The 26612-nt window shown below is 34.9% G+C and overlaps 1 pseudogene; it reads left to right on the top strand.

Annotated features, from left to right (window-relative positions):
- Positions 1 to 6113: 6113 nt before the first annotated feature.
- LOC140532024 (large ribosomal subunit protein uL11 pseudogene) lies at positions 6114 to 7535 on the top strand (annotated as a pseudogene).
- The last annotated feature ends 19077 nt before the right edge of the window (positions 7536 to 26612 follow it).

The following is a 26612-nucleotide window of genomic DNA, read 5'->3' as shown; positions in this document are numbered from 1 at the left end:
AGAGAGATATATAGATAGATATAGAAAGATAGACACACAAATACATATACACTACATACATATGTATGCTTGTATTTGTGCATGAATGTATGTATACATACACACATATATGTGTGAATATATGTATATACATATACATAAATAAATATATGTATATACATATACATAAATAAATATATGTATATACATATACATATATAAATATGTATATATATGTTTGTGTGTATATATATATGTGTATATATATATATATATATAAGCAACCACTATGTGAACAGTGACATTTATGAAGCACTTTATATTTTGTGAAATACTTTAAAATACTGTTTACCTTGCTTACATAGCCTACAGAGTGCTTCAGTGTAATAGGGAGAACTGACTTTATGCTCTTCACAACTTCCAAATAGGTTTTATTTTCCATTTGTCAGAATTCATCTTACAACTGTCCAGGAATCACATTGTTCAAGTAAAATAAAGCTTTACAAAACATTATGGGCTTAAATTTTGGAGGTCTGAGTTTAAATCTGGGCTCTGTCATTTGCTATCTAAAAGATCATGGAAAATTAATTTAACCTTTTGGGTTCAGTTTCCTTGAATGTAAATTGGAGAAAATACTCTCACTAACTTATGGACTTATTGGGTAGGAAACACTTTGCAAACCTCATAATACTGTACAAGGTATGTTGTCACAAATCTAAATTTTGCAGACAATGACATTTTACTATCAGCTTACTTTGACAGCAGAGGATGTATGGCTCCTTTGGTGGAACTGACCACTCTGTTTTTCTTCTCATTCTTGATCTTTTCTTTCTTTGTTTCTTTTTTCCTTACTTTCTTGACTTCCTTCCTTCCTTCTTTCTTTGCTTCTTTGTTTCTTCCTTCCTTCCTTCCTTCCTTCCTTCCTTCCTTCCTTCCTTCCTTCCTTCCTTCCTTCCTTCCTTCCTCTTTCTTTCCTTCTCTCTTTCAAAAGAAGAAGGTTCTAAAGGGGACAGTGATAGAAAAGTACATTGTTAGAATAACTGAGTTGTGTTTAGAGAGATAGCTATCAGCATTCCCTGCCATGAGGACTAGGCCAATTTGTTTCTATTGTTTTCTTTTTTCCTTAAAACTTATTGAAATTATTTGACTTTATGGCCTCAAACACTTGGTACATTAATGTAGATTCCTCATAACCTGAGCATAAGAAATTCACAAGGAGTTTATGTAAGACCAGAGATTTGATCCTTGTTTTGCCATGTGAAATAATAGATAGAGGGTAGGCTGTACTCAGTTGGATCAATGCTCTATCTTCACATGAATTTCTTTCCTTTATTATAACCAAGCAAATGGGGGAAGGAGTGCTATATGCATTATTTGTTTATTTTAATTTCATATAAGTTGCTTTCTAATCAATTAAAAAATTAAATTAAATGTTTTCTTTTGTAGAAAACTGTATACAACTGAATGCCATTGAGTCATATATACAAACTTCCTTTGAAATTGAAATGCAATACATTATGGATCAATTATCTGCTACTTGTGCTAATTTTGGTCTAACAATAAACACCAAGAAAACACAGGTGCTCCATCGGCCAGCATCACATCATCCATACATGGAACCATTAAGTACAGCAAATGGTAAAGTTTTGAATGTTGTGAATAAGTTCACTTACTTTTGTAGTATACTTTCCAGGGATGTACACATATATAATGAGGTTGATGCATGCATTGCCAGACCTAGCTCAGTGTTTGGGAGGTTTCAAAAGAAAGTATAGAAGAAAAAAGGTATTACTGCCAAACTGAGGTTCTACAGAGCCATTAAGCCGACCTCGTTGTATGACTACAAAATCTGGATAGTATATCATTTCCATGTCAGGAAACTGAATAGCTTCCATTTGAATTGTCTTAAGAGGATTTGAAGATCACTTTACAGGATCAGATACCAGTCACTGAGGCCCCTTCTTGAACTAAGCTGCCAAACATTCAAACACTGCTTCAGAGAGGGCAACACTGGTTACCCATATTGTTCAAATGCAAAATGTATGCTTGCCAAAAAGACTTTTTCTGGAGAACTCACATGGGGCAAATGTTCACATGGTGATCAGAAGAAGTGATACAACGACACTCTCAAAATCTCTCTTGAGAACTTTGGAATTGATTGCATGACATGGGAGACATTGGCCCAGGACCACTCAACATGTCATACCCTCATCAGAGGAGGTGCTGTGCTCTATGGGCAAAATAAACAGCACAAAAAAGAAACAGAGGATATGCAAATTTAGAGTATCCTTTCCAAATGTTTAAAAGGTCTCTCTTTGCCTTACCTGTTGTAAAGCATTCCAAGCTCATATTAGTCGGAAAAGCCACAGTGGGACTCATTAAAACTTGACTCTATCATAGTGATGTCATTTTGCTCCTCTTCAAGAATGAAGGACAACAAGAACCACAAGCAACGTCTTCTTCTTCTTCTTCTTCTTCTTCTTCTTCTTCTTCTTCTTCTCCTCCTCCTCCTCCTCCTCCTCCTCCTCCTCCTCCTCCTCCTCCTCCTCCTTCTCCTCTTCCTCCTTTACTTCCTCCTTCTCCTTCTTCTCCTTCTCCTTCTTCTTCTTTACTATTCCTTACATTAGAAAATGTTCATGTTTGTTGAAATTTCCAAGATCTCAAAAATTCAATAATTTCTTCATCATTCTTCTTCACAAGTCATCATTACATATATTTTGTAGCCAATTTATCCCCGTTAGCCATCTTTCCATTGCCTTTTGGATTCCCTGTAGCTTTGCTTCTACTAGGATAAGGGGGCTACATAATTTGTAGCCATATGGCAACACTGAAATGATATTAGCTTTAAGGAAATCAGCTGTTGAGATAGTGAGTAGTTTGGGATCATTGAAAGCACTGAACAATTTCTGTAATCCAAACTGCTACTTTTATCTTTCATTCACTTCTGTCTCTAGCTTATTCATTGTGTTTCCAATCATCTGCCAACATAGGCACTTTGTTTTTGGTAATTTATATCACAAAAAGTAACATATATAGGTATATATTGTAAAGCATAGATAGATAGATCTTATATACACAAGTATATCGATTCATAGGGTTATGTGTGCTGATGCGTCAATGTAGAAAAATGCACAGATTTTTAGTGACTTACGGATTTTCCATCTAGCAAGATGACATCATTAATATGCACAGCTTACCCCTGTCACCAGAGGTCTTTTTGTTCACAGGGATCAGGGTTCATGCTTGGGCTCTTGCCAAAATGAGAGATTTAGTTAACTCTGTGGCTCTTTCCTCATCTTTGGAATAAATTTCCAGCAAATATTCTAAATCAAAATTGAGGCATGGCTTATGTCTATGATTGCCCCAAGAGTGGTCTAGGATACATCTTTCACAAAGGTATTTAACATATACTGTGGGATAAATTTTTAAAATTATAATTTTTTCCTTCACCGCAGAAACTTCATAAGAACAAATTTACTCGCAGTCATGAATAAAGAAAACTAAATACACACATCCATTTCATTCATTATACTCTCTGATGAAGTGATATTTCACATTCCTCTTGTTCTTCCACTCACCCAGAAATTATAAGCAACTATCACACAGTCAGCAAGGTCCAGAAACCCTGGTCAACTTCTGTATTGCTCCTGGAAATGAGGGTGGAATACAAAATCTCTAGCCCTTCTGTGCCTTGTACATCCAGCAATCTCATTAATTCTAATGAATGACCCAACAGATCTAGTACTACTTCTCTTGATCTACTACCATATCTGTGTGATATACATATGGTATGTGACATATACCTAAGTGTTCCTTTTTCCAGTGTAGTGATTACTTTTGTTGTTTCCTGTTCATTTGTGTCCAATTTTTATGTGATCCCTTTTGGGATTTTCTTGGCAAAGATACCAGTGTTATTCACCAGGTCTTTCTCCAACTTGTTTTACAGATGAGGAACTGAGGCAAATAGGACTAAGGGACTTTCCCAAAGTCACAGAGCTACCAAGCATTTAACACCAAATTTGAATTCAGGTTTTCCTGACTTCAGCTGAGGCACTTTAACCACCATGCCACCTACCTACAGGGGATATATAACTACCATTCAAGTATCTAGTATTGGAGAAACTTCTCTGGAGTTAGCCCCAAAATGTGGAAAATATTCCATGACCACAGGTGTTAGAACACGGGGATGGAACTGATGCCTTTGTCTGTATCTGGAAAACTCATTCATTCTACCTACAATTCAAAACAGACTGACTTTCTATCTGACTTTCATTCATACCACACAGAATCATCTCATTTCTTTATATTCACTTGAGAATGAATTCCAGACATCTGCAACTTAATGAAGACCCTCCTTCACACACAATTTTTAATCTTCCTCTATCTCTATCTCACCATGCACTCAATAGGGAATCCTTCCTCTGTTCTTTCTCCTAAACCCCTTTGTATTTTGCTGCTCCTTACTCTGTCACTATCCATTCCCTACCATTGTCAGACAAGATTACGAGTATTATTAAGTCTTTCAGCTCTTTCATAGCCTTGAACATAATAAAGGACAACTGTGTGAAGAATGCCCCATCCCTGCAGGCTTATTTGCTTTCCCTCAGGATTCTCAAACTGAATATTATGCCCTAGAGCATACACCAATGTTTGGGCCACTGGATGATTTTATTGGGGTTGTGTTTGGTCTCCCTTCCTCTACCTTGTTCTCTCTAAATTCCTGCTGTCCAAGTATTAGATATACCTTTTACATTTTTTCTCCCATTATCATTTTTTTCTTTTTTCTTCTTTCAACCAGATCTTCCAACTAATTTATGACTACCCTCAACATTTCAACATACATTGAGTTACTGAAGCTCAACTAGCATATAAGCCTGCATTCATTAATTGTTTGGTGGGGCTTCTAATAGTGAGGTAGGTTTCCATTTTACTTTACCAAGAAAATTTTGTTATTAACTACCAAGAATATTTTGGTATTAACTGTGCTTTCTTGTCTTTTATAAATGTTGTTTCTCTCAGCAATGCAGTCCCAGAAGCACTTACTAATTCGGAATTCCTCTCTGGGGTGATTCTCTGAATGGGAAATTGTGACCTTGAGGCTGTTTTGATAGATCACTGTAGGTGTATTCTGATTTTATGACTGTGTTGTGTTCTGCAGAGGAGTATCTCTCTATCCCTCTGGACTTGTCTTTTCTCTCAGGGGTATTTGTTACTCTTCCCTGATGACTAAGTAGTTCACATTTGTGGACACTCAGGGCATGCATGAAGGAACTTATAGCTAAAAAGTAAAACATGTGTTCATATAGGGAAAGGAAAGAAGAAAGTTAGTGCACGAATCATTTGATAATCACAGTTAAGGCTTTTAATGAAATATCACTGATAGATCATAAAATATTTGAATAAGAAAATAAATTAGGTGATAAAACAATGTTAAATCTTGGCTTTGGAATTGGCTTCCATTTTAACCTAATGATTTCATGTAAGTTAAATATTAGAAAGGTACTTGTTCTACTTTGCCTCAATAAACAGAATGGGGAACATTATATTGAATGACATGGGACTGTTTAACTTGAAGAAGAAAAGATCCAAGGAAAATATGATACCTGTATTCATGTATTTGGAAAAGTAGTCTTATGGAAGAAGGGTTAAACATATTCTTTTTGGCTCCAGAGAAGAGAAATATATATTTAGATAGACAGATAGATAGAGAGAGAGAGAGAGAGAGAGAGAGAGAGAGAGAGAGAGAGAGAGAGAGAGAGAGAGAGAGAGAGAGAGACAGGCAGACTCTAAAAGAATTCAAGAAACCCCTCCCCAAACACACACTACTCCCAAGACAAAAAAAAAAAAAAAAAAAGAAGGAAAATCAGCTATAAACTCCTCGATCCAGGCTAGAAATGGTACAAAAGACTTGTAGTATCCTGCGAAAACATAAAAGAGAGACATATTGGGATAGAGGTAAGGAGAAATGTAGAACATAATATTCTATAGTAACAGACAAAGATAGATCAGTCACCAGCACAGATTAACTGAATCAAATCTATATACCTGACAGAACTCAGAGTCAGTTCAACATTACCAAATGGGCATTGAGACAGATCAGTCCAAATTAGCACCAGACATAGACAAACTTAATCATGGCAGTGAACAAACCTGGGGAATTTCTCCTGAAGGTAGGACTTAATGTTAGGCATCAAACTGAGATCATGTGGAAACTTCTCACGTTATCTATAACAATGGGAGCAGAATAAGATCCACACACAAACCCCCATCTGGAAACTAATTATACAGATATGACTAAACCAAGAAAAAGAAGGAGGATTAGGAGGAGAAGGAGAAGAAGAATGAAGAGGTGGAGAAGAAGACAAGAAGAAGGAGGAAGAGCAGGAGAAGGGGAAGAAGAGAAGAAGAAGAAGAAGAGGAAGAAGAAGAAGGAGGGGGAGGAGGGGAAGATGAAAAAGAACAAGAACAACAAAAACAACAAGAAGAAAAATGGTCTTGGACTGAAAGAAACTCAAATGGGAAACTCAAAGGAGGAGAATAACTCTATAAGCCTGGGGGAGAGGGGAAGAAATGCTTTTACCACAAAAACAAACAAACAAAAAATTATTCCGTTGTTTCAATCATGTCCACCTTTTTTCATGACCCAATTTGAGATTTTCTTGACAGAGATACAGGATTGATTTGCCATTTCCTTCTCCAGTTCATTTTATAGATGAAAAAACTGAAACAAACATAGTTAAGTGACTTGTCCAGGGTCACACAGCTAGTAGTGTCTGAGGTTGGATTTGAACTTAGATCTTTCTGACTCTGAACAGCTAGGTGGTATAGTGGAGAGTGCTAGAATATACAATATGCAAACAACTATGTACAAACAACACATATGCAAGATAAATGGGACCTTTTTCTTCTTTTTTTTATTTTTGACTCCGTACTTGTGGTGATGAAAGTGCAACTTCTTTCTATTGTCCCGAATCCAGATTCATCTAACACTGACAGCCATCCCACAGTGTCCTTGCCAGGGCTCCACCATTGTCATCTCCATATTGCCCAAGTTTGTCCCTAATGAAATTAAAGTCATGCTTTTAAGGCATGCTAGTGGTGCCACATCAGCTCTGGCCCCCAAAACTGGTCCCTTGGGTTTGTCTCCCCAAAAAGTTGATGATGACATTGCCAAAGCAAATGGTGACTGGAAAGGACTAAGGATCACAGTAAAACTTACTATTTAGAACAGATAGACCCAGATGGAGGTTGTATCTTCTGCCTCAGCTTTGATCATCAAAGCCCTAAAGGAAACTCCTCAGGGCAGAAAGAAGCAGAAAAAAATAAAACACAATGTAAACATCATTCTCAAGGAAATTATCAGCATTGTTCGACAGATAATGCATGGATCGTTGACAAGAGATATCTCTGGAACCATTAAAGACACACTTGGAACAGCCTGGTCTGTGTGCTGTAACATTGATGGCAGACATCCTCATAATATCATTGATGACATCAATAGTAGTACTGTTGAATGCTCAGCAAGTTCAAAGCTGCAAAGGAGAATATTGCAATAAATTTAACATTTGACAACAACTGAAGGGGTCTCTTTGTTTTTCAGTCCAGAAAATTTTCGTGTCAGAAAGTACCAGGAATTCTGAGAAATAACTGTAAATTAATTTCTTTAGCCCCTTTGCTCTACAATAACTTTCAACAAGTTTGTAGTTCATTTGGAGGAGGGAGGGTAGTGATAGAAGAGCAGAGAGGTTGTTGAAGCATCTGTAAATGGAGGGGAGACTAGTTGGACAAACCAAAATTGCCCCAAGGATGAGCAAAATTTGTGGTCTTTGCAGGCTAGTAGGAAAGGGCATACCTGTTTGCCTTAAAAAACCTTGAATGTGGAGTATTTGGGGGGTAGGATCCCCTTAATACAAACTCAGGACAGTTCAGATAATGGCAATAACAGCTGGGATTCAGGATTCAAGAAATTGAAGAAAAGCTTCTAAAGGAATCAAGATTTTTTTTTTCACAGAAGAGTATTGATTTATTCAAGGGTAATTGTACATGGTCAAAAATTACAAAATTTTTAAAAAGATAAATGGGATATAATTTCAGGAGGACGCTATCAAGAGTAAGAAAGATTGGGAAAGGTTTCTGGTAGAAGGGCTTCATCTGGGACATTGTAGGAAGACAGGAGGCAGACTTGAGGAAGGAGAAATCCAGGTATGGGACAAAGTCGATGAAAATGCCTAGAGTCCAGAGACTGAAGATCAAAAGCATCCACAAAATCCTTTGATGAAGAGATTTGGAGTTTCCTATACATTATTAAGCATATTCTGGAAGCCAACAGAGAAGACATAATATATTATGAATTGCCTGGAAATTTTGTGTAGTATACAGAAATTTCAATCTCCTTGAAAACTAAAATCATACAAAATCCACAAATCTTTTTTTTTTTCTGTAGAGGGTAGTACATTTGTGTTCTGTTGCTTAAGCAACCTATCATCCTCAAATCTACCAAGGATTTTATTTGTAGAGAAGTTTTCCAGTGAAGGAGATCCCTTTGTTAAATAAATGAATAAAATTGTGCATTATGCCATGAAACCAACAAAACAGCTAGGGAAACAAGAGGTCTAAACTAAAAGAGATATTCCTAGAGGAAAGAAAAATTTAAGAATTATCAACTTTAGATACAAATATATAGCAAACCTAAATGGACTATTGGTATGTATTATATATAGAAAGACTCAGCATTGCTACTGGGAGACACTGAGTACAAAAAAGTATCACTAGGACATTTTCCTTAGCATAATATCAGGTTACTGGAGTTATTATTTTCTCCTTACAGATTTTAAACACATCAATACAATCTAGTCCCAACAAATATTTATTAAGTACTCGCTATGTACAATATGTTATGCTTGGTCTTGGGGATACAATAACAAAACAAAAAGCAACTCCTGTGGTCAAAGAATTGCACCCACACACACGCACACAGACACTCATGATACTCTGATATTTTAGCAGCATAGAAAGTGAACACTAATAACCAAGAGGAATCATAAAAATTTATAAATGGTGACACAATAGCCAAGCCTACAAAGAATCCAGGGATTCAGAGTCAGATGACATAAGAGAGTTTTCTAGGCATGAGAACAATCTAAGCAAAAGTGTGAAGTAAATGGAATGATGAGTTTGGAAAATGGCAAGAAAGTTAGTCTAGAATATTGAGCGCCTAAAGAAGAGCAATGTTCACTAAGCCTAGAAAAATAAGATGGAATAAGATTATAAAAGAATTTACAAGCCAGTTGGAAGAGTTTGCATTTTTTCCTTTGATGCAAACGTAAAGCATTGAAATTATTTGGGCAGAGGAATAGCACGATACAAGATGCTTAAGAAAAGTTATTTGTGGAATAAGGGAGCTAGTAGAAAAAAGAATTCAGTTAGGAAGTTATTGGAATAGTTCAGATAAATGGTAATGACAATCTGACCTAGAATGGTGACTGTTTGATCCAAGATATGGCCAGATTTGTTAGTTGTTAACATAATAAAATCTACATGATTTGACAAATTATTATAAAAGAAAAGTCTTAAAGGGACATGAGTCAAATGTGACACCAAGATTGTGGACCAACAAACCAGGAAGGATGGGTGTGGGCAGAGGAAAATAACTTCCATTTTTGATCTACATGAGTTTGAAATACTTAAGAGACATCCAGTATGTGATGCGAATCAATATAGTGAAACTCAGAAAAGTAGATCTGAATATATGGATAAAAGCCTCATCTGCATAGAGATGTTAAAGACATAAAAGGTAAGGTAATTGAAAAACAGTATTGAGAATGAAAACAAAAGGACTCATGAAAGAGTTATGGGGCAAAATCATGGGTAGGGTTAATAATTTGTAAGATGATCTGGAAAAGGAGATGGGAGAGAAATGGTTAGACATATAGGAAAAGTACCAAGAAAGAATGCTGTCATGAAATCCCAGAAAAGAGAAACTATTAGAGAGAAGAGAATGATTATCAATGCCAAATATTCCATGGAAGTCAAGAAGAATGTCACTGGTTAACTTGGAAAATCAGGTAGAGTTGAGTGATGAGGATGGGAAAAACTTCAAAGCACTGTGAAATAAATAGAGAGGAAAAAGACGGAAGAATAAAGCCAGTGTTTCTTACCAAACAGAAACCAAAAATCAACATAGCATCAGACTTCAGGCTAAGCAAAAGAACATGGGAAGTCTTCTATTCAAGACTATGATTTACTAAGTTCAACGTCCTGACTGAATCCATCAGCAAATCATGCAGCAGTATGTTTTGTTTTTTGTTTTTTGTTTTTTTTTTTTGCTTTTTAGTCATTTCAGTCATGTCCAACTCTTCATGATCCATTTGGGATTTTCTTGGCAAAGATACTGGAGTGGTTTGACATTTCCTTCTCTAGCTCATTTTACAGATGAGAAAACTAAGGCAAAGAGGGCTAAGTGACTTGCCCAGGTTCACACAGTTAGTATCTGATGCTAGATTTTAATTTAGGTCTTTCTGACCCCAGAGTCAGTACTCAATCCACTGAACCACCTCGCTGTCCCATTCAGCAGTATGTGAACTGTCAGTTAGGGCGACTGAGACCCTCTGGCTACGTTCATTAGCTTGAAATAGAATAAAAGAATAAATGATTTCTAGAAAGTGACTACAACAGCAAACAGCTGGCAGGGAGGAATCAGTGAGGTGGAGGATTCCATTTTTGAGAAAAAATATAATAGAGCTCATGAGTCAAAGAGGCTGAACTATCCATAATGATGAGATTTGCAGATAGTAACCACAACTGCTAAGTAGGAAGTACTTTTTTAGATTTATCATTTTCAGAATATGGACTTGTTTTTTCAGCCCCATGTTCACATGAATCACTAGTCAGCATCCAGCATTATGTATGTGTATGTACAGATGATGGATAGATAAATAGATTAGATAGATAGATAGATAGATAGATGATATGTGTGTATAGGTATATATACATAAACAAATGCATGCATATGTGCACATATATACATATGTGTTGATGTATATGTACATATAATACATATATATGTATATATTTGTGTTTATGTATGACATGTATGCCATTTGTCAAAGACCTAAAGATGATAATTCCAAAATGCCATTACTGAAAGAGTAGCAATGAAATTTATTTCAGTGAAGTGTCATTTCTTTAGAAAAGTAATGATACAGTATATAGAGTTTGGAACTTCAGTCAAGAAGATATTAGATCAAATTTCACCTTTGACATTTACTAACTATGTGACCCTAGTCACAGTTTTCTCATCTAGAAAGTGTGGATAATAATATCAGCTACCTCACAGTGTTGTTGTAAAGTCAAATCACTCTAAGGAAAGAGCAGTAGGATGGCCTTTGTCATTCTACTTGAAATAGAACACATTGCCTTTTAAGGGATATTCCTTGAAGTCTTGAGCCCTAACTTTATTTCAGTTCATTTAAAAAATGCCAGAAAAGTTGTCTTGATGTGGTAAATTACTGTGGCACTTCACCATTCATTTAGCTTAGCTTCATCTTTCTTAGTCTTAGACAGAGCTAATTAAAATGTTTCTTAATGATGGAAACTCCCCTACAAACACAGGGGGAAAAGAAAAAAGAAGAGGAAGAAAGAAGACAGGGTAAGAAAGAGAAGATATAACAAGAGGATAAAAGAGAGGGATAAGGATGAACAGGAAGGAGAAGAAAAGGAGAAAGAGGAATAAAAAGAAAAAAAAGAAGAACAAGAAAGAAGAAGAGTGGGAGGAGAAGGGAGGAGAGGAAGCGGAACAAGAAGAAGAGAGAAAAGAAACAGAAATGGGAAGAGGCCACAGTGGCCAAGCAATTCACTTACTTTCTCTTGAACACTCTACATAGAAGAATAATTTTTTCAGATCTGATTGAGGTCTATTAAAATAAAAAAGAGAATTAACCACATGTACTTTCATTTCATCAGGTTCAGTTAGCTAATGTGTGCATCTAAAGGAATCACTTAAAAATTACCATAAGCAAAACATAACAGATTGTAAACGATTGCTCATATTAACTTAGCTAAGTACTTGTAATCTTCCTAAGCATTATTTAACAGAACGTAATTGAAAACCAGTATGATACCTCCAGAGTTTGGAACACTGTTACATGGGGATTTTACAGTTAGGAGCTACAAAGCTTAACACTCATACACACACATACATATACACACACACACTCCAAATGGTAAGAAGTATTTCTCAAGTGTGTGTAGATTTTATATTAGAAAAAAAAAACAAACCTTGAAATTAAGAAAAATGTTCTTTTCAAGATAATTTGATTTTTCTTTAGGTTTATCTAGAGAAATCATAAGATCTTTTTTGTATATATTCATTTTGCATTTCAGTAGAGTCAAAATCTCTGTCTTATATGGCTATACAAAAAAATCAAGAAAAAAACTCTCCAGTACATGGGAGATCTTGCACATTAGTAGAAGAGGTCAAGAATTAGGTAAGATCAGAAGAATAGATTGAGATCTAAATCACCAGAACTCTATTTGAATATTCCAGTGTTATTAATAAAATTTTCTGGGGCTCTCTCAATTTGGATTCTTTGTCCTGTTATCCCTATAGACTATCTACATGTCCCATTAATTCAACATTTCAATAGAGTTATTACATAGGTAGTCAAGGTAATTAACATTATACACACATATACACACATATTTATCTGTCTATCTGTCTGTCTGTCTGTCTGTCTATCTATGCAAATTGTTGCATACATCAATACATGCAAAGAACTTGTGGATTTTACCTTCATAATATCTCTTACAAATGACCCCTTCTCTACCCTGCTGCTGATCCTTGGTGTGGATGCTCACCTGATATGTGGACTTTTGCAGTGACTTTCTGTTTGTTCTCCCATCCACAAGTCACTATGTACTTCAATCCATCTTCCATTCAACTGTCAAAAGGATCCTCCTAAAATATAGTTAGACTCTGGCATATTTTTCCATAAAGTCTAGGAGCCCCCCATCACTTCCAAGAATAGATACAAAATCCTCTATTTGTTGTTCATAATCTTACATAAATTACCCTCACAACTTTTCCAGTCTCCTCACACCTTACTCTAGACCATATACTTTTTGATCCAATGACACTGGCCTCCTCATTCCACCAACATGACACTCCGTCATCTGTATTTTCACTGTCTATCCCATACATCTGGAATGCTTTCACTGATTGTCTTTGACTCCCCTGGCTTTCTTCAAGTCACAGCTAAAGTCCCATCTTCTAAAAGAAGACTTTCCTGTCGCAGTTCTAATGACTTCCCTCTATTGATTATTTCTAATTTATCCTGGATATAACTTCTTTATAAATAATTGCTCACATGTTGTCTGTTCTAGCAGGTTGTGAAATCCTTCAGAGCAAGATTGTCTTTTACTTTTCTTCATATCCCCAGCACTTAGTGATGTGGATACAAATGGTGCCCTAAGGGTTAATATTAAGGGTTGATTTTTGAATACCTTGTGAGGCCCCTCCTGAGCCTAAGGGCATCCTAAAGTCTCTTCCTTTTATCTTGGAATATCATAAAACCTGCCCCTTATCCTGAACCATAAAATCCCTTATCTCCTTCATCCTGGGTCGTAAAATTTCCCCTGTTTTTCTTTTCCTGTCTTGTAAACTGTTCTCTCTTCTCAGGCTAGCCTGCACCTTGGTCCCCTTGGTTAGGAGAAAATAATGAGTTCTTTCACACCTGAACCAGCTCTCGCAAACCTCTAAACCTCAACACTTAGCACAGTGACTGGCACATAGTAAAGTGCTTAATAAATGCTTGTTAACTAATAGACTGTTGAATGACTGATGGACTGTCTCCAGGAAGTAGGTCTTGAGGTGAAGAAGATATAAATTCAAATCCAGGGTCAGACATTAGCTGTGTGACTCAAGTAAGTCGCTTACCCTTTCTCAGTCTCAATTTCCTCACCTGTAAAAATGAGAATAAGTAGAATAATAGCCTGTAACTCATAAGGTAGTTATGAGGATAAAATGAGGTAACAGATTCAGTTACCATATTAATCCTTTTCTCTCAACACAGCCTTTTGTCCCAGACCTAACCCATCTTTAAAAAAGGGGGGGATGGAGGTGGAGGGGTATGGAAAAAGGACTTTTTAGAGCAAAGAAATAGAATTTCTTAAAAGTTTCTAAAGAAACTAAAATAAATATTCTTTAAAAAAAAATAGTCCATGCTTGTATTGCATACAATGTTCTACTTTATATGTGGAAAATTTCTATTTTTCTTTTTTACTTTCTATATATGGAAACCTTTTCTCTCTTTCATATGTTTCTATTAAATTCAAAATTGTAAAAAATTTCGCATGAATTCATAGCATTTGAACTCAGATATTCTGGAGTCCAGTCCCAGTATTCTATCTAAAACTAACTTCACAGGACTGAGATGAGAAAATCATGGAGGTGCCATTAGGAAACCTAGAAGAATAAATTTTACCAACTCCTTGTGAAATTCAAACCTTTCCTGCTGAAGAACTATGAAACTTTTCATCCTCTCTCCTGGGCCCTGTGTAATTTTAGTCCTCAGATTGTGTTGGATCCTCTCATTAAATCCTATTTCTGATCAATCCTTCACCTTCTCTTAAGCTCATAATTTATGTTCCTATCTCCCTTTACTTAACATTTTGGCCCCTCTGGGAGGTTCCACATACTTACAGACACTTTTTTTTGAAGGAATCTTCAAGCTTCACCTTTTTCTTGTCCTCTTGTTCCAAGAAACTTCAACTTCCAATGTGGGAGGACCAAAAATCTCTAAGTTCTAACTCATTCAATCCCTGGTTCACTTCTGTAGCACGAAGTCAAATTTATCTAGGTTCTGTCAGATACCAGTAAACAAGTAAAAGATAAAAAGAAAGTTTTCATATGACAATCTATTTTTGGAGTTGTAGAAGTATTCTGGGAAAGCAGCATTTAAGAACAGGTACTGGGAAGGGATGTTTCACTTATAAAAAAGGAAAAATAATATTTTATGACCCACTGATCCATACATTTATGCAAAATATACTCTTTACATGACCTCCCTCATTAAGGAGATTGGTGTCTTTCTTTAAAATATGACCCATAAAAAATGTTACTGGACTATTTAATGCAAGAAGCTTTTGTTAAGTGTCTCCTATGTGCCAGGCATTGTGGTAAGTGCTGGGGACATAATACTAAGGAAGACAGTCCTTAGGCTCAAGAAGCTTACAGTCTACAGGAGTAGAAAACATACAAAAGAAGGCAGAAAAGTAGATGAAACTAGTTTCTCTGGCATCTTGTTCATCTTGGGTCTAATCTGGAAAATAAGTATCGTGAAAGATGAGAGGGGGGAGAAAATGTATAGTGAATAGTACATATGGTGTGCTTCTTGGAAATAGGTGATCTGTGTGTATCATGCAAGTAAAAATCATGTATAAGCTTGTATATTATATGAATAAAATGTTCTTATATAACAAAGTTATATATGTTATGTCATGTAACATTGTTTTGCTGTGAATTGTAATATACCATGGTTTTATGATGTAAGAAATCAGGATTTATAACATAGTACAAGCTGTGCTGTCTCAAACTCACTAGAGAATAAGGGACAAATTAAATTTATTATTTATTAAATTTATCTCAATATTTATTAGATATAATTATTTATTGGATAGATTTATATAATATTTATTAATTATGTACAATAAATTTATTACACACCTATTGTGGAGCACATGCTATTCTAAGCACTGGAGATATGAATAAATAAACAAAGCAGTCCTGCCCTCACAAAATTTTTATTCTACTGAGGGGGAGCAGAATGATTTTGGGGTGGGATCTGAAATTTCACTGTTATAGAGAACTCTTAGATCAGGAATCCCTTCCACCAGTTTAGGCCACTTACATCTCTTTAACTTATAGCCTCCCAGAGTTTACTAGAGCAATATCAGATTAACCAACTTACCCACCATCGTACAGTCAGAATGTATTAGAGTTAGGACTTAAATGCTCTTCTTAGCCTCAAGGCCAACTCTCTATTCATTTTAACACACTGCCTCTCCAGAAGGACATATCTTGTAAATATGTAAGCAAATGCAAAGGAAACTAAAGTGATCTTGGAGTCAGAAAAAAAATGTAAGTTTATTTCCTATCTCAGACCCTAGCTCCGTGACCCTGGACAAGTCATCTTTGCCTCCCTCAGTTTCCTCATCTTCAAAAATGGGGATAATAAGAGTACCTCTGTTAAATTTGTGAGGATAAATCAACAAAACATTTTACATACTTTGGAAACCTTAGCATGTTCTATAAATTCTAAATATTGTTATTACCATAATAATTTTAAAAAGAATAACTTAATACAAGAAGAGAGTTGGCTTTGGAGTGGGAAGAAAGGAGAGACTTTCTATCAGAAAAGGAATCTTAATTGTGCTTTGAAAGAAGCTAGGATTTCAGTGAGGTAGAAATGAGGAGGGTGCATCCTATGCCAAGGGAGATTTGTTGATGGCAAAGGTGTTGATGTGGAATGAGAAGTGAAATTGAAGTCAGATATGGAAGACATGGGTTGAATCCCAACTTTGTTTCCTATAGTTTTCTTTGTATATGTAAGCTCCTTGAGGGTAGACACTGTCTTTGGCCTCTGTTTGTATCCACAGTGCTTAGAACAGTTCCTGGAACACAGAAGGTACTTAAACATTCGCTGATTGAATGTTTGATTTTAAGTTGTTTGATTTTGAACAAAGCCCTCCACTACACTTCAGAAAAGGTAGTAAATTGGAAAATTTAAAACCACAAATAATAATTTAGTCAAGCATCTAACTGTACACCAAGTAAACTACTTCTGTTTTTAATTTCATTTCCTTTTCTCACTGAAATTTGTTGACTTTACAAACTTTCCACTAAACACACATACACAATTCAGCTTGGTTAAGTGATATTATAATTGCTTCCTTCTTATCTGAATTTTCAACCTCAGGATCTTGGAATGCAATTATCCTTTATTGCAATGACTCTGAACTGAGAATCCCTCTCAGTTTATCAACAAAGACTGTAAAATAAAGTTCCCCATAACTGTTGCATATGTAGCTTAATTCCTTATTAGTTTATATTTTCTTTACTGTGTATCATTCATCCTCAAGTGCATTATCTACTATTCTTTCCATTAAAACTCATTACTTTCTCATCTGAATAATTTCCCCAGCTGTCCAGATTCATCTGTATTTTTGATGGAGCTGATTTATTTCCTCTAGCTCCTAGCATTATATTATTATAAATTTGGATGTGTTCTCATTTACATTTTCCACTGACTGCCTAATGAATATGTTAAATAATACTGGCCCACATTCTGATCCCTGAGGACTCTATTTGATAACTTCCCTCTTCCAATGAGGCATAAAATAATTTGAGATTTTCTCTCTGTAAGGCTCTTTTTGTATATTCTATTGTATCAATGCTTACACATAATAAAACCTCATTTTTTTCCCTCTCTCGATGCTCTTGGGGAAAGGAGAAAATATCACTTGTTATAAGGAATTTACTTTGAAAAATACTAGCAGCTATCAGGAATGTAGTGTTTTGTTTTGTTTTTTTTCAACTCTAGCACATTACCTAAAACCAGGACAAATTCAGTCCCATCATCTATACCCATGCTATGATAATTAAAGTGAGAATTAATGATCTAATTGACCTGAAATCTCACAAGACACTTAGTCATTAAAACAAGGTTCACTTCTCTTTCATACACTCTATCTCCAAGAGAATACTCCTTCAGTTCCCCTCACAAAAGTCCTACTCCATTGAGTTATTTATCACGAACAAGAATTTCAAAAGTTATTTTAGTGGAATGTAATAACAAAATTATAAAATCTGAGAGTAAGAAGGATTCTCAGGAACTATCTTGTTCAACACATGGATTACAACCTGCTAAATTGTGTGGCTGAGATCTGTCTGGGTAAAAGACATATTGACCTAAATGCAGTCACATATCTTGGGGAAAAAATGTGTACTCTACTTACTAAGGCAGGAAAATATGCAAATACATTTTAGAAAGATTTTCAACATGTGTTAATATGAGGGTTGTGGTGAGCATCAATTGAATCAAAAATTAATTTAATATCTCACATTATACCTGGGCATTCCTGTTAATGAAGCTATCAACATGTGCATTTCTCTAATCTTTCTTTGTTTCTTTTATAGCATCACTGAAAAAAATCTTATTAAAATTTGGATATATTGTCTTCTGTATACTTTCTGTCATCGTCTGTGCTATTATCTTGATGAAAAGATAATTAGTTCAGGTAGAAGAATCTGTGTCTAAAGATTTTATTTTTTCTATTCTAACATTTTCATAAATATAATAATAACTGTGAGCACCAAAAGCAGCCTAATAAGGAGGGTAACAAAAAATGAAGAGTCATGCAAACAAGAATTAAAACAGTCTTGCTTTCAGGGGAAGAGAGCTGGATGTCAGTGGGACACTTTGCTTAAACTTTCAGTTAAAACTATAGAAAACAACTATGGAAAATTTGATATGGAATATTTTTCTTGTTCATGCAACTGAATCAAGCCATGCAGACACACATATTCCAGAGCATTTATCTTATCCTTGAGGAGGGCCGGTACTATCAAAAGTCAGAAAGAGAAGACTCCAGAAGTTTGAGAAAAAGTTGCATAACCAGTCATCCTTGCTCTCCATGTACTCATGTAATTTTCCTTCAGGTACATCCTCAGTGCAGTCCCTCCCAATAGAAATGGTTTAAACTATGTTGTATACATGTACATGTACATATACATATACCCATAAATTTTCTGGTAAAACTAAATCAGAAGAAAAAAAAGGTTCATATGTTTTTTAGGCTTAAAGACTGAATGAAAGAGAGAAATTTGGAAGGCCAAATTTTAAACATTATGCCCTCTATTTTGCACCTGCAGTGTGTAGGCATATTCAAATGAGTTCACAGCTGGTGTTTTGTGAGTGTCCTAATCAACAATTGCTGAAGCATTTAAATTGTGTCTGATTTTTTTTTTTTGGTGAAAGAGTGGGTACAATTATGAAAGTCTGAGCCTAAGATATGTTCCAGTTTATCATTTTTCCATACTGTCATAGAATTTACCCTGCCTATTTGACAGAACAAGGCAGAGTTAGCGCATATTCTGATAGAATGGAAATAAGATATTTCTTCCTCCAATACTAACTGGCCCAGTGTTCTTTATGTTTATAATTTAGTCTTTGTGCTACATTACCCTTATTTTTTTTAATCATTAAATGGAAGTTACACAATGCATTGATTTTTTTTAATCTATCCACATTCATTGTGGATTGGGGGGGGGGGTGGAAACAAGATGGTGGAGAGTGAGAGTTCATGCTCACCTAAGCTTTAAGACAAACTCCTTCAGAAACCTCTAAAAAGAGAATCCGAACAAATTTTAGAGTCCGAGAATACAATAGGAGTCAGAGTGTGGCAGATTTCCAACCCAAGAGCAGCACAATATATTGTGCTTCAGCTGTTGTAAAAAAAAATAAAATAAAAAAAAGCAGGAGTAGCAAATGAAATCCCAAACAAACCAAATCAGAAATAGATCTAATCTAAAGAAATAAGGAAGGAAACTATATCGTGTTAAAAGACCCCATAGATAATGAAGCAATATCATTACTAAACACATATGTTCTAAGTGATATAGCATTCAGATTCATAGAAGAGAAATTAGGGAGTTTCAGGAAGAAATAGAAAGTAAAACTATACTAATGGGGGACTTTAACCTCTCCCTTTCTGAACTTGATAAAAATTACTTCAAAATAAACAAAAAAGAAGTTAGGGAGTTGAATAAACCTCTGGGTAATGTAGATATGATAGATCTCTGGGGAAAATTGAATGGGAATAGAAAGGAATAAACCTTTTTCTCAGTGGTATATGGCACATATACAAAAATTGACCATGTACTAGGGCATAAAAGCCTCACAATCCAGTGTAGAAAGGCAGAGATCATCAATGCATCCTTATCAGATCATAATGCAATAAAAATATTTGTAATAAAAGGTCATGGAAAGATAAACCAAAAATTAATTGGAAACTAAATAATCTAATCCTAAAGAATAAGTGGATTGAACAACAGAGCATAGAAACAATCAACAACTTCACTCAAGAGAATGGCAATAATGAGACTACCTACCAAAACTTATAGGATACTGCAAAAGCAGTTCTTAGGGGAAGTTTTATATCATTGAATATCTACATGAATAAAATAGAGAAAGAAGAAATCAATGAATTGGGCAGGCAACTGAAAAAGCTAGAGAAATAACAAATTGAAAATCCCCAAGTAAATACCAATTAGAAATACTGAAAACCAAAGGAGAGATTAATAAAATTGAAATTAAGAAAACTATTGAACTATTAAATAAAACTAAGAGTTGGTTTAAAAATAATAAAATTTACAAAAATCTTTTTTTATCAAAAAAGAAAGAAGAAAATCAAATTACCAATATTAAAAATGAAAGGATTGAACTCACCTCCAATGAGGAGAAAATTAAAGTAAATAACTAGAAATTACTTTGCCCCAACTGTATGACCATAAATTTGACAATCTAAATAAGAAGGATGAATATTTTTTTAATAAATGTAAGTTGCCCAGGCTAACAGAAGAGGAAACTGAATACTTAAGTAACCCCATCTCAGAAAAAGAAACTGAACAAACCATCAATGAACTCCCTAGGAAAAAAATCTCCAGGGTCAGATGGATTTGCAAGTGAATTCTATAAAACTTTTAAAGAATAATTAATCCAATACTATATAGACTATTGGAAAAAATTAGTGAAGGAGTCTTACCAATTGTTTTATGATATAAATATTGTTCTGATACTTAAATCATGAAGAGCCAAAACAGAGAAAGAAAAGTATAGACCAATTTCTCTAATGAACACAGTTGTGAAATTTTTAAATAAGATATTAGCAAAAATAATACAGCAACTTATCATGAGAATAATACATTATGATCAGGTAGCATTTATACTAGGAATACAAGATTGGTTCAATATTAGGAAAACTATCAGCATTATAGATCATATCAACAGCTAAACTAACAGTAACCACATGATTATCTCAATAGATGCAAAAAATGCTTTTGACAAAAAACACCTTCTTCTTGACCTATCTGAAGCATTCAACCATGTTCCAACTTTTTTTTAATCAACTTCTCTCAGTTAAACTGAGTTATATAAATATATGTCTCAAATTCATATACCCAGTTTTCCTCTATTTATTGAGATCCATTCTCATATCTCCAGCTTTGGAACAATCTTTCTGAAAAGAAGTGGAGGAATGGAGTAGAAAATTCCTAGTTATGATGAAAAATAGTTCCAAGTGGGATGGAGGGAAAGAAACAATGGGTAGATAGATGCTTCTTATCATGTATGAGGAAGTTAAAGGTTCAAGATAATGGAGTAATGGGACATTTGAAATCTAACATGTGATCATTATTGTGAATAGGTCAAGTGAAATGAAGATTTAAATAATGAAAGATTCATAATAAAAGAGAAGAGGATGTGCGAGAAATCTTCAGTATTCATTGTAGTGCCCCTGAGAATGAGATCATAGGTAGAGGTAAAGAGAAAGATGGTAAGTCATTTCCTATTCTTTAGAAAGGCCAGGGAATGATCTGGAAGTTAGTAGATGACTATGCTGTGAATTTAGATCAACTGATATGGCTAGATAGTGTGAAATTCAAAGATTGGAAAGTTCCTGGATGAGAATGGAAATGTGGTAGTATAGATGTGTCTTTGAGGAGCAAGGAATAAGGCATATTCTTCTTCCTGTTCCAATGATTAAGGAAAGTGAGAGAAGCTGACAGTACTCTGTCAGTTTGATAGAATGCAATGTCCTTGGAAAGGATACAGTTTTCCAGATGTGCAAAAAGATGAGTTGAGTGTGAGAAAGTCTAGCATGAAGATAATTATTCATATTAGAACAGAGGTTCAAGAGGGAACAATGGTAGAGGAGTAGAGAGGACAACAGAGTGTGAAGAAGTTTAGGATTAAAGCAGATTGTGATAAAAACTCAAAGAATGCTAAATGGGGAAAATATTTTGCCTTCAGCAAATTCTAACTCCGAATTGTATATATTAGGAAAGTAGAATGAAATCTGGCATTTGTAATTTATTAATCATGCGGGAGGAAGTAACAACCACACTGAATTAAATAGATGAAATTATGGATGTCTGTTTTTCTTGAAGACAAAAGTCAAACAGTTTGTGCCAGTCCTCATATGGAAATATAATGTTCTCATGTCAACAGTCACAAGGATTAGTGGAAGCAACAGTCTATTTTATGTTTTGTATGTTCTGTTGATTGACTTCACTGAGATATTTGGTATTTCTCAACCACATTGGAAGACTGGGAATTCTTCTCAACTTGTGGAAGACATCAAGTGCATTGATTGACAGCACTATGTTCTCATGAAGCCACTATTGACAATTTTATAAAGCTATGTAATAATTACTACAACTTGACTTTGAACAAGAAAGATTAGGGTTTAATAACAAAATTCGAAGCACAGAAAGCAATTAATCAAGATTTTCTCTGTACCAATAATTATGATTGAAAATCAGAATGAAACACACAAAACTTTAAGAGTGGTATGTCATGGCAGTGTTTCTGTCCCAAAAGGTCAGCTATTAAGGTGTTGTCCAATTAACAGGTATTAAGTTCAGCTCTTCTTTTGAGAATAAAAAATGCTGTTATTTTTAGAACCAACGCATCTCCACTTTTATTCCACCATGAATGTGATGTAACTGTTTTTTCAAAAGTTATCGATAGCTTTATTTTCACCCAACACCTTTCCAGCTAAGCTCTCAAGCATACACTAGCAAAGTACATGAAGAGGAGAAAGTGAGATTGGTGACCTTACACAGCCCCCTTTACTCAAAATACAGTCAAGTGCAAGTCATGTCATCATTGTTCTTATGTCATGGTCTTCTTCAAAAATGAAGGATGAACACAACAACAGCAACAAGATGAAAGAACCAGAAATAGTATAGGCCAACATTTCTTTGAGGTCTTCAACCTTTTTTATTAGTCACTGAAGCAAATGGAATGAAGAACAATCATTGCATTCATATTTTCAATGTAAAACTACATGGCTCAATGCAAAGCTGGTGTATTTTCAATGTTTGTGTAGAGCACGGGTCTGCAATAAAGATGACCTGAGTTCAAATGTTGCCTCAGACACTTTCTCAAATTACTTAGTTTTTTGGTTTTTATTTTATTTTCAGCCTTGATTGAATTATACATAAAATGAGAATAATGATAGGAGCTACATCACAGGGTTGTTTAGAGGTCGAATGACATAACATATGTACCATAAACTGCTAGAGAAAGTCCAATTTTAATTTTGTTTTTGAAAAACAAAATAAATTTCTTGATACCTTTGTTTTATTTTTTTTTGTTTTATTATAGTCACTTCTAGATCTCTCCCACCAAAGCAAACAGAAAACAACCAACAACATAACAAACAAACAAATAAAATCTCTTGTCTAACAGCAACACCAAAAATAAACAAACCAAATACAGTCTGGCAAAACCAATTTTAATCTCTTCTGGGCTAAGGCTGGTCATTACAACTACTCAGTTTGAGACTTTATTTTAATTGTTTTTCTTATATTATTACATTATTATATTGTTCTATTCTTTACTCTTAATTCACACAGAATCATTTCATAAAACAAGTCTTTTGATGTCCTTGGGAATTTCTGATTTTTTAAAAAAATTCATGTCATTTTAAAAATTATATTTGCAGATGATTCAATCTATTATTGTTCTTCAGTTAATGGGGACTAATTGCAAAAACAGTTGAATTATAAAATTTTTTTTCTGTTCTTGAAACCATTGAGATAAATGTAAAATAGTAAACCTGGGATCACACTGTTGGGTTTATATCTCAAGTAGCTAAAAGAAATATCTTTCATATGCAAAAATCTCATTCTAGAATGATTAAGCCAATTTGTATCTCCAGTTAGGGTGTATTAATGCGCTGTGTTCCCATGAAACTTCCAAGGATAACGATATCCATCTTTTGTCCACTTTATACTTTGGTGGTTGTGCTGTGAACTCTCAGGAGTTTTTGAATTTGCTTTTCTTTTTTTTAGTGATTTGGATCAATCTTTCATTTGGTTACTGACATTTCAAATCATAATAAGAGCAGATACAGAAGCATTTAACTTTTTGATTGGCATTAAACAAGTAATAAAGGTATGACTTTAAAGCACATTGGTTAAGTGATCACTTTTGACATCTAAGCCAGTCTAAAAAAAAGGCTAATAAGGAAGAAGCAAATATCCATATAGAAAGAGGAAAACAAAACACAGTTTGAGCTAATGTATTAGTAAGTAGTTCCAGAAATTTTAGAGCTTATGGGAATGGAAATAATATGACTATACTTTATTGAGTATATACTATTGTATACTGTTGGGAAAACTTGGCTTAAAACATTTAATTATTAATTAGAAACCATGATTATAGCTCACTTAACAATGTTTGAAAACAATTGCAAATTACACCATAGAGAAAAGGACATTTATGGGTTTCATTAAGAGTAGAAAGTGTGTCCATACTTCTAAGACAAGATATGCAGTTGCTTTGGCATAATCCTTTAACAAACAAAGACAGAAGAGGGAAGGGAACATGTGTAGTGTTCCCTTTTTCTGAAAGGTAAGCAGAATTAGAAAGATGCAGTTAGTGTAGTGGTTAGAGGACAGACTTGCAGTTAGGAAGAGTAAAATTCAAACCCTGCCTTTGACATATTAGTCACTTAATCTCTCAGTCCCTCAGGCAGTTATCTAAGATTAGAAATTGCTGTATAGCACTGTTGATCTGCATAGTAGAGTTAGTTTCCATAAAGAGAATTTCCACACTCTTGAAAGTGCAAGCCTAAACAGGAAAAATAAAGAAAATAAACACACATGCCTGAACACACATAAGGATAAGCTATATATAGAAAAAGTTACAACTATTAGTGGCTTTTAAAAATGATGTATCTAGGAGACACAGAGTAATTAAATTTGTCTGCAGTATAAAATGTTTAGATGAGGGATATGAAATGAGTCTAGGAAAGTAAATTGCTTCAGCGTTGTGGGGATCTTGGATGTGAGACAAAGGAAGTAAACTTTACTTGGGAATCAACTGATGAACACTGAAAATTTAAGTTGAAAAGGGACATGGTCTAAAAACATATGTATATATATGTATATGTGTATATGTGTGTATACAGATACATATATATACACACATGTTATATATATGTAAAAATATTCTTTAGTATCATTAGTAGGAAGGGGATACTAGAAGAGAAGACAGTGGAGCCAGGAAGATCAAAGTGGAGACAATTGATTACTATTCCTGGAAGATTTATTACTTTGATGCTAATGAGAATAATTAAGGAAAGTATGCAGAAAATGTTTCAGAATTGCTAACTCTCAAAAAGTGATTGTTTATGGGACATAATGGAAATAAAAGAGTCAAAGACAATTCCAGATTGAGAATGCGGAGAAAAGGATATGCAGAGGGGAGTAGCTAATATATAGAAGGGTCAAGGGAATAAGAATTTCTATTGCACCTACAATGTGTCAGGTACTGTTCTAAGGGCTCTTTACAAATATAGCATTTGATCCTCATCACAACCTTGTGTTGCTGTTCAGTCTTTTTGGTCATGTCCAACTCTTTCTAACCCCTTTTGGAGATTTTTGGAGAAGATACCTTGTCCCTTATTTTACAGATGAGGAAACAGAAGCAAATATGGCTAAGTGTCTTGCCTAGGGTCATGCAGCTAGTATCTGAGCCTATATTTGAACTCAACTCTTTTTGATTCCAGGTCCAGCACTCTATATGCAGCCATCAGTTGCTTCAGAAAAGAAAGGTTATGAAAAGGGTGAAGAATAGTTTTTTATGAGACAACTAGAGAGCAGAAATAGTAGGGTAGGTGGAAAGATAGGACCCATGTAATTCAACTTTACATGATGAGTTAAATCAATAGCCCCAAAACTGAATTTTCAATTGACTTGCAAGGTGGAATCTCCATTCCCTTTTTCTTGAGAGTGATTATACCAGCTGTATTCAGAGCTATAAACTATAGGAACCAGATTGGAAGGAGGCTTTCCTGTACTTTCCCTTCCAGTCACTTCAATGATAAGTTAGGAAGAAAAAATTTCTTGAGGTGATAGAAGGGTCTCCCTACTCCTCCTGTAGAATTAGGGAGCATAAGATTCAGTGAAAGGTGAAGCCTGGAAACTGATGAACATGAAACAGATTATACAACCACTGCATGGTAACAGCACATCACAGAGGTGGGAACCATCCCCTTTTCCCTTGGGTCTCATTCTAGCTGTGGGGAAAATAGAGAAGGAATTTGATAGAGGGATTAGGAAAAGTCCATGGGGAGAAAACGTTACAAAAGTAGAGCGTGACTATCAGACTCGAGAATTCATCTGCATGTGGAGCAAGTTCCTAATAGTTGATTGAAGTTCCCTGCTTGAGAGTGATTTCTTTCTCTTCTAACTCAGTTAGTTCCTTCCTGAAATAAACAAGTGGGGACATGAGCTGTTTGTCCCTTTTCTGCTCACAAGCTTTCTTAAAAATTTTGTTTTTATATTG

The sequence above is a fragment of the Notamacropus eugenii genome, chromosome 3, assembly GCF_028372415.1.
Source record: "Notamacropus eugenii isolate mMacEug1 chromosome 3, mMacEug1.pri_v2, whole genome shotgun sequence".
Classification (NCBI taxonomy): Eukaryota; Metazoa; Chordata; class Mammalia; order Diprotodontia; family Macropodidae; genus Notamacropus; species Notamacropus eugenii.
This window is presented reverse-complemented; position numbering and strand designations above follow the sequence as displayed.